Raw genomic sequence first — 9,760 nt, 5'->3', positions numbered from 1 at the left:
ACTTTGGCCAGATTAATTACAATGTGTCTATTTCTGTCATAATGTCTTCAGCTAGAGAATCCATGCTTTGTGGACTATCCTATTTTCCCACAGGAATACTTAATGATTTGTATGTTTGTACACTTTGTGTAGTCCCATATCTCTCTAAGATATTGCTCTGCTTTTACTCTCTTCTTTTCAGCCTCTTTTAAATGATTGGATTAGTTCAAAAGTCTTGTCTTCAAGTTCTAAGATTCTTTCTTCTCCATGGTCTAGACTGTTTTTGAAACTCTCTGCTGTGTTTTGAAACGCTGTGAATGCCTCTTTCAATTCTTTAAGCTGTGTTATATATCCTTTCAAATTATGTCTAGCTATTTGGTGATTTTGTCTTTAATTTCATTGATTTTTTTTAGAGGAATTTTTGCTGCTTTCTCCACTTTATCTTCAATTCCATTCATCATATTTCTCATTCAAACTCTGAATTGCTTTTCTGTCATTTTAACCATTTCTTTATGGATAGAATTTTCTGCTGTAGCTCTATTGTAGTCCTTCGGAGGAGTTGATATGCTCTGAATTTTCATGTTAGCAGGGTTCTTTTGTTGATTCGCTCGTGTGTGTGTGTGTGTGTGTGTGTGTGTGTGTGTTTCTATTTATTTATTTTTTTTTAACTTTAAGGTAGAAGGTTAGGGTGTCCCTGAATCAGATTTAGGAGATATTCTAGTGCAACATGATTAGCCACCTCACAGGAGGCAATTGGGGCCTGGAGGGCAGAATCTGAGCCAACCAAGTGGCACAATGGTCTGCTGGTTTTAGTGCTATTCATCAGGCTCTAGGGATATTTGTATACCCAGGCAGGAAGGCTGATGTTGGGACCTGCTGCCTCTAAATGCAGAGCTCTCTATGCCTCTTCTAGGATTTGCCAATGTCTAGTAGCAGCTTCTTGTTCCACCAGCTGGTGGCCAGATTTTAGAGCTGCTGTTTGCCTGCCAGATATCATGGGGTGATATCATTTTCACAGGCTTGGGGCAGAGCTGTCTTTGCCTTTTCCAAGACCTGCTGCTGTGAAGTGGCAGATTGCTTTTCTGCTGTCCACTCAGCAGGTTTAGAGACTTTTGGATGCCAAATCTGAGGGGCTGATGTAAGTTTCAGAGGCCCTGCGATGTGGAGCTCACCACACCCCTTCCAGGACTTACCAAAACAAAGCAGCAGCTTACTGTTCTGCCAGCCCATTCAGCAGGGAGTCTAGGATACTTCCATAAACCAGCAGGATGATACCAGTTTCAAGGGCCCCTGGGAAAAGGAGCTCACCACACACCTTCCAGGGACATTCTTGTTGGCCTGCTCAGCAGGGTTTTATGGCCACTTGCATTGTGGTATCAGTGGAGCTTATATCAGATCAAAGGCCAATGTTCCCAGAACATTGAGCTCACCGCTCCCTTCACCACTATCCATTTAAATGAGTTGCCACGTTCTCCTATGGCTCTTCTCACTCACAACCTGATGAAGCTGCTTTTCAGAGTTTTATAGACTAGAAGACCTTGAGTCCCAGACTGCTTTTTTCCCTGCCAGGAGGGCAGGGGTTAAGGGCAGCACTTTCAGGCGAGCCCCTAAGCCAGGGACAATGTACAGATGGGGAGCCAAACTGACCAAGAGGATTGGGTCAGAACCATCCAGGCAGGGGACAGGCTTGGGCCAAGCGTGACTCTTACCAATGTACCTGTAGAGGTGAAGGGGCAATCCCAGAACACAGCCTGCCGGTGTTAACTATCAGGGCCACATGGTGCAGGGGTCTCCTGAGTTCTGCCCTGATATGGTATGGAGGCAGGGCCTCTGTCCCTTTACCTCTCTCTCTTAACTGCTCCACAAGCAGTTGTTCTGGCAAGAAGATGACCTCTACTTGGCCATATAGCTCCTGCCTTGGTCAACCTTCACAATTTTTAAAAAGTGAGTCCAGAGCCACGAGCTAGGTCATTGACTAATTTCTAATAACCTAAATGACAATGATTAGAATTTTCAAATTTTCTAAAAAAATGAAATATCAATTGCAGTTGTTTTTTACAAAGTAACAGACTAAAATTCAACAGAATACACTAACTTTAACAATGGTCACATTCATATATAAATAATGGTTGTGAATTTAATTACATAACAGAGTGGTATCTTTTTTATGCAAGTACAGTCTATCCCCCAAAAGTATTAAGATACATTCTTCATTGAAGACAAATACTTTATCTAGTTAAAAATAAAACCAGCAAGTCAATTTCACCACCACAAAATTAAAGACAAAGTAAAAAAAAAAAAAATAGAAGAAAATGTCCACTCCATGAAAAGATGTAATCTATAAAACAACCACATGGGGATTTTTATGTTTGTAAGTAAAAGTCAGAAATTACTCCAGGTCATATTAAAGGGCTTTTGTACTCAGTAAGGTATATACCATATGTCAAAAATGTTTTTCAAGTGGATAAAGGGGAAAGAGAAAGAGATAATTTCTTTCTGGTATATCCTGTATGAAACATACACACACATATACACACGCAGTATCACAACCCCCAAAAAGACAGTGAGAGAAAAATGAAGGAAAGATTGACAAATTGAGTCACAAAACTAATTTTGGTCATAGTGGGAGGCTCATGAGATTCCTAACTCCATTTAAATTTCTCTTATCATGTACTTTTATCTACATTCTTCACCTCACAAGTGACTATTATAAGATTGGGATTGTTACTTGTATTCTTATAATCATAGGTCACAGTCACCAAGTCTCAGCAACCTACAGCTTATGGGGGGTGAAAGGCCACATTTAAATAAGGAACCTTTACAATTGGTGAGCTATAATTGTAACTCATTCTCTAGTAAGTCTTAGTAGAATATTTCTTTTTTAAAAGAAAATTCAACCATTTCTCAAGATCTATTCCATAACAAAGAGGGATAGAATACTAGAGAATTGAAATATATATTGGCTCTCTTAGCATGTAAGGACAAAAGGGAAACAGTATTTGGCAACTACATATTATTTGGTATTCGCTGGCATTGTTGCTGAAGGTATCTTGCTTTTTATTTTTTTCCTATGTTAAATCTAGACTATTGATACTCCTACTATTATGAAGTACTGAATATGAAAATATATTGTGTTTTTCTGAGTGTTTGCAATATTCCTAAACCATTTGGGGGATTTTAAAAATAAAAACAAAGAAATTTTAACTCTTTATTAATTCATGAAGTTAAAATCACCAGGAACATTTTGCTGGTCTAATGGATTAGTTTAGTTTTGCTTAAGCAAAATGTCATATAGTTTTATAAAAAAAAAAAAAAAGATGGGAATTAGTAGTTCTAAAATTCCACAAGTCAAGATCATTTGTGCCATTCCCGTTTTCCAAGTACCACACATACTGAGATCCCATGTCTGTTAAGGAGATCAGTTTAGTTCAATGGTGATGGATGAGAAATATTTAAAAGCATTTGTAATTAAAGTGCTTCTTTCTGTAGATTATAGGCCAATATTCTTTTCTATCTTTTTTTTTTTAATGGGAACATAAAAATATGGAACGCTTCACAAATTTGTGTGTCATTCTTGCTCAGGGGCCGTACTAATCTTCTCCGTATAGTTCCAATTTTAGTATATGTGCTGCTGAAGTGAGCACCCAATATTCTTTTCTTCTATTCCTAGTCAATCTGAGTTTGGTTTCTTCAAAGAGAGGGGATAAATCTGGAAATGGTTGCTTAGCTGATTTACCACTTGTACTCCACAATGGGCAGTGAAAGTGACTGCTAATGTATACAGGAGACTATTATCGATGGAAGAGGCTACTCCTGAGTTTACCACCAAGACAACTAAAAAAAGAGGAACCAGCAAGCAATTCAAATTGGAAAACAGGTACTGCTCATTTGGCAAATGATCAACTGACATGTGATGTTGGCAAAGGCTGTTTCAACCACAAAGTAAAATGCTCTAGGATGTGCCTCTAAAATATCTGAAGGCCTCCAGAGGGTACATGCTATAGACAAAATGAATAGCAAACATGGAGAAAGAAGGGAACCATAGCTTCATAGACTGAATTGTGTTTCAAAGTGTTATTTTTATAGCTTCTGATAAAGTTTAATGAACTCATTGGAAGAAACACACATATTGTACAACCAATAATCATTGCAGTGAATAGATCTCTATATAAGACATTGAACAGGAAAGGTTCATACTAGGCTTAAACTCCCACAACCACAGTCACTATGTAGACAAAAGAAATTGTCACCTGGCTAATGTCATATCTCCATTATAGGAAAAGTATCCTTTTGTTCTACTTCTCCCAGTGGGACAGGATAAAAGAAAACAAAACTGCCCATAGCAAGATGTAAAGAATAAAAACACTGGCACTAGCTGATCCTGTCCAAAGATGCACTCCACAGTTATAGCAAAGTAAACACATGACCAACTATCCAGGCCATGATCCAAAAGTTCCCCTTTGGGAATGCTGGAATTGGTTCTGTGAGCCTGCTGTGCATCCAGTCTAGGCTGTAAAGTTGAGGATGCCCAATACAACCCAAACCCAGTTAGGTACATGTTTATAAACTGGTGCTGAAGCATAAAAGTCAGGATCAAAGTAAGCCACAAGTAGAAAATTGAGTACAACCAGCAGAAAGCCAGAAAAAGTTACCAGATTGGGAGCCAGTCAGGTAGGAAGTACCTTTACTATAGTGTTCTAAAATGGATGCACGATATACAGAGAAAGTGGATTGGTATCTACAGCACTGTACTTGTATTTATCAAAGCCAGCCAGCTGCTCCAAGCTCACGTACTCCTAACCAGTCATGATGATCCCAAAACTGAGTGCCCACTTGGCAGCAACTCTCCACTACAAGCACCATGGGGAACAGACAAGGCTGTGAAGGACTGAGCTAGCAAAGAAGATGGAAGAGCCGCACTGCACCCATCTTGCATGTGTAGCCACCTCAGCCCCCTTTCAAATTGTTATGTCCTTTATTTCTTGCACAAACTTTATCAGACTATAACTTCCAGTACAATGTTGAATAAAAGTGGCAAGAGTAGACATCCTTACCTTGCTCCTAATCTTAGGGGTAAAACAGTAGAGCATTTTTATAGATACCCTTTATCAGGTTGCAGAAGTTCTCTTCAATTTTTTTTAAATCATGAATTGGTCTTGAATTTTTTCAGATGAATTTTTGTTGTCTGTATTAAGATGATTATATACTTTTCCCCTTTATTCTGATGATAGAGTGAATTATAAATTTTTCTCACAAGTTAATATAATTTTGCATTCTCAGGGTAAACCCCATTTTGTTGTGATGCATTATCTTTTATTTCTATATTGCTGGATTCAATTTGTTAATATTTTGTTAAATATTTTTTGTGGTTTTGTTCATAAAGGATGTTACTCTATAGGTTTGTTTTTTGTAATAGTCTGGTTTTAAAATCAGAATAAAGCTGGCTCAAAAGTTACTTGAAAAATATCTCCTCCTTTTCTAATTTGAAAGTATTTGTGCAAGGTTGATATTATCCTTTTCCTTAAAAGCTTTATAGAATTAACCAGAGAAAATAATCTGGCCTAGTAGTACTTTTAATTATGAATCCAGTGTCTTCATACAACATAAACTTATTTGAATTTGCTATTTTTCTTTAAAAATTTGGTCTTTAAAGGAAATTATCAATTTCATTTAAGTTGTGAAGTCTCTTGGCATAATGTTCATGGTATTTTCTTATTATCTTTTTAATATATTTGAGATTTATAATGACGTTTCTGCTGTCGTTTCTGATATTCATAATTTCTCTTTTTTTCTTGATTGGATTAGTTAAGGCTTATGCATCTTTCCTAATAGCTATTGATTTCACTGATTTTTCTCCAGTGTTTTTCTGTTTTCTTTTTGATTGGTTCTCTTTATTATTTACATCATTGTACACTTTGAGCTTATTTTGCTGTTCTATTCTAATTGTTAAAATATTAGTAGAAACTTAGATTGTTGATAAGAATCCTTCTTTTATAATATAAGCACTTAATATTATAAATTTCTCTCTAAGGGACTTTAGTTATATCCCACAAGTCTTGATATGCCATGTTTTCATTTTCATTCAGTTAAAAATATTTTTGAATTTAACTTGTGATTTCTTCTTTGACCCATATGTTACGTACAAATGTGTTGTTGATTTCCAAATATTTAGGGATTTTCATATATTTTAGTTATAGATTAGTAATTTAATTCTATTGTGGTCAGAGAATACACCTGGTATGATTTTGCTCTTTTAAGTTTATTGAGATTTGTTTTATGAGTCAGAATATGGTCCGTTTTTTTGGCTTGGTGCCTGTGGCTCAAGTGGCTAAGGTGCCAGCCACATATACCTGACCTGGCGGGTTTGAATGCAGCTCGGGCCCACCAAACAACAATGACTACTGCAACTACAAATTAGCCAGGCGTTGTGGTGGGCGCCTGTAGTCCCAGCTACTTGGGAGGCTGAGGCAGGAGAATCGCTTGAGCCCAGGAGTTGGAGGTTGCTGTGAGCTGTGATGCCACGCACTCTACCCAGGGTGACAGCTTGAGGCTGTCTCAAAGAAAAAAAACAAAAAACAAAAAACCAGAATATGGTTCATTTTGGTGAATGTTCCCTGTACACTTGAAAGGAATGTATATTTTGCTGTTGTTGGGTAGAGTTTTCCATAAAAGTCAAATAAATCAAGTTGGTTGATTAAGCTTTTAAAATCTTTTATACCCTTACTGATCTGCCTACTTATTTGTTCTATCAATTACTGAGAAAGGTGTGTTGAAATATTCAACTATAAACACATTTTGTCTATTTCTCCTTTCATTTCTCTTAGTTTTTGCTTCCTGTATATTTAAGTCCTGTTGTTAGGTGTATACCCACTTAGAATTACTATGTCTTCTTGGAGAATTGATCTGTTTATCATTATGAGATGTCCCTCTTTATTCCTGACAATATTTCTTACTCAGAAGTCTACTTTACACAATATTAATGTAGCCACTCCAGTTTTCTCTGTATTTTTAAAAATTGTATATTGCTTTCTACATACTTCCTTTTTACATATCTGTATCTTTATAGTAATGTGAATCTCTTGTTAACACCATATAGTTAGTTGGTTCTTACTTTTATATCCCAGAGAGGAGAAGGAAAAAAATGATTTTTCTTTATTTTTTTGTAATGTAATGAACTTACATTTGAAAGTAAAAGTAAGTGAAGTCAAATGAGTGTATTTTCTAAGATGAGTCAACTCTGCCTGATCTTACCCAGCATGATTTGAAAAATCATAGTAGGAAGAACTAAAAGTACTTTGGAGCATTTTGGCATTGGCTGAATAATGTGCGACTATCAAGTGGTATGTAGCACAAATTTAAAAGTTTATAGTCAACAGCTCCGGCATATTTTATAATAGGAGTGCAATAGGGAGAGCAATATAGTTCTAAGTCATAAACATGATTGAAATACATATATCTCTTTACATGGATGGAACTGGAAAATGTTCTTCTTAGCAAAGAATCTCAAGAATGGAAGAAAAAGTATCCAATGTACACAGCCCCATTTTTAAACTAATTTATAGCTTTCATAGGAATGTTATAACCTAATTATAGCCTTAGAATATGGGGAGGAGGAGGGAGAGGGGAGGGGAAGAGGGTGGATAGGTGGAGGGAGGGTGATTGGAGGGGTCGCTTTCATGGTTTATCCTACAAGGGTACAAGTGAATCTTTCTAAAAGCAGAGTATGAGAGTTTTCACTCACTAAGAGAATGACATGAAGGCTACATTAACCAGTTTGATGAGAGTATTTCAAAATGTATATGAAAACACCACACTGTATCCCGTGATTGCATTAATGTACACAGCTATGATTTAATTTTAAAAAAAGTTTCAAAAAAAAAAGAAATACATATATCTCTCAATTTTACAACTTAGTATAAGGGATGATTACATTAATGATGCATAACAAAAAATAATCTGAAATTTATTTTTATTTCTCACTGGAATGTACTATAGTATTGATATGTGTTCTTTCTCCCTAGTATTTTTATACAATATGCTAGGTAATGAGGATACAGGAATTAATAACACAAGGGTGGCGCCTGTGGCTCAAAGGAGTAGGGCATCAGCCCCATATGCCAGAGGTGGCAGGTTCAAACCCAGCCCCGGCCAATAACTGCAAAAAAAAAAAAAAAAAAAAAGAAGAATTAATAACACAATCACTATTCCTGCCCTCATAAAGTTTATATTTTAGTAGTAGATGATAGGTCAGCTCTGTGGCTTATGCCTATCATCTCAGCATTCTGAGAGGTTGAGGCAGGTGGATTGCCTGAGTTCAGGAGTTTGAGACCAGCCTGAATAAGAGTGAGACCTCATCTCTAAAAAAAAATAGAAGACAGAAACATGTAATAATTAAATAATTACCAGTGTGTTCAGAGATAGTACCAAGTATTATAGAAGAACATAATATAGACTTTAAGAGACTGAAACAAAAAGGTTTTACTGAGTAAGTGATGGTTAAGAGAGTTAAAGAATGAGGAGGAATAAGCTATGTGAACTGGTTTGCTTTGATAGACCAATATGGGCAAATGCAGGACTAAATTTGGTATGTTTAAGAAAATGAGAGAAAGTCAGTATAACTGGAGTAAAGTGAGAAGAAGGTAGTATATGAGATAGGAGAGAGGTGGGCAAGTTCCTAGCAATGCTAAGAAGTTTGATTTAATGATTAGAGGGCTATAAAGAACAATAGAGAACAAGACAATGACATAATCAAATTTGTATTTTAAAAATATTACTCTTTACTAGGTGAGGAAAACAGTGGAGTGGGGACTAAAGCTTTTCTGAGGAAACTAGTTAAAAACTATTGGAGTAGTTCAATAAGGCATTGTTAATAGCTTTTTGGTTAGTAAATCATTATTGGTTATGGAGATGTAGAAAACAATGAATTGGAAAGAATTTTTTTCTTTTTTTTTTTTTTTTGTGGAGACAGAGTTTCACTTTATTGCCCACAGTAGAGTGCCATGGTGTCACACAGATCACAGCAACCTCCAACTCCTGGGCTTAGGTGATTCCCTTGCCTCAGCCTCCCAAGTAGCTGGGACTACAGGCACCCACTACGGTGCCCGGCTATTTTTTTGTTGCAGTTTGGCCAGGGCCAGGTTTGAACTCACCACCCTCAGTATATGGGGCTGGCACCCTGCCCACTGAGCCATAGGTGCCACCTGAATTGGAAAGAATTTTTAAGAAGGTAGATTTGACAGGACTTTTTGATTCATTGCATGAGTGTATAGGAGGTGAAGGAGAATGAAAAGACAGGAAATATTCATAAGCTTATAGCTTGAGCAGTTGAGTGGATAGTATTACCATTTATTGAGCTTGAGAACCCCAGAAGATAAGAAGTTTTGAGGAACAAAGTTAATTAGTTCAATTAGGAACATGTTGAACTTGAAGCATCTGTAATATGTGTAGATATAGAGTATATAGTTGGATACAGTACTGGGCATAGAAAAATGGTGTGTGGTGAATATACAAATATAGGAGTCATCAGTATCATTGAAGTCTCAGGGTTTTAGTTAATTCCAGAAGTAGAGAAATGAAAGAAATAGAGGTTACAAGGGGCAAGAGAAGAGTTTTGGAAGGGAGCATAGTAGAGAAGTACGTAACACAATATCCGGTGCAGAAAAAACATTCAATCAGTATTTACTTACTTTAAGAAAGATTGTTCCAATTTAAATTTCTTTTCTTTTTTTTTTTTTTTGAGACAGAGCCTCAAGCTGTCCCCCTGGGCAGAGTGCCGTGGCAT

At 36.6% G+C, this 9,760-nt stretch overlaps 1 non-coding gene and 1 pseudogene across 1 annotated transcript; both read right to left on the bottom strand.

The window, feature by feature from the left end:
- Nucleotides 1-3,516: 3,516 nt before the first annotated feature.
- On the bottom strand, nt 3,517-3,623 carry LOC111722464. Its single transcript, XR_002771259.1, has one exon. It is a non-coding gene; the product is annotated as a U6 spliceosomal RNA (small nuclear RNA).
- Nucleotides 3,624-3,931: 308 nt separating this feature from the next.
- On the bottom strand, nt 3,932-4,787 carry LOC100956773 (annotated as a pseudogene).
- Between the last annotated feature and the right edge of the window lie 4,973 nt (nt 4,788-9,760).

The sequence above is a fragment of the Otolemur garnettii genome, unplaced genomic scaffold (genome assembly GCF_000181295.1).
Source record: "Otolemur garnettii isolate 467f Iridium unplaced genomic scaffold, OtoGar3 scaffold00259, whole genome shotgun sequence".
NCBI lineage: Eukaryota > Metazoa > Chordata > Mammalia > Primates > Galagidae > Otolemur > Otolemur garnettii.
The sequence above is the reverse complement of the archived record's forward strand: the minus strand, read 5'-3'. Positions and strand labels throughout refer to the sequence as shown.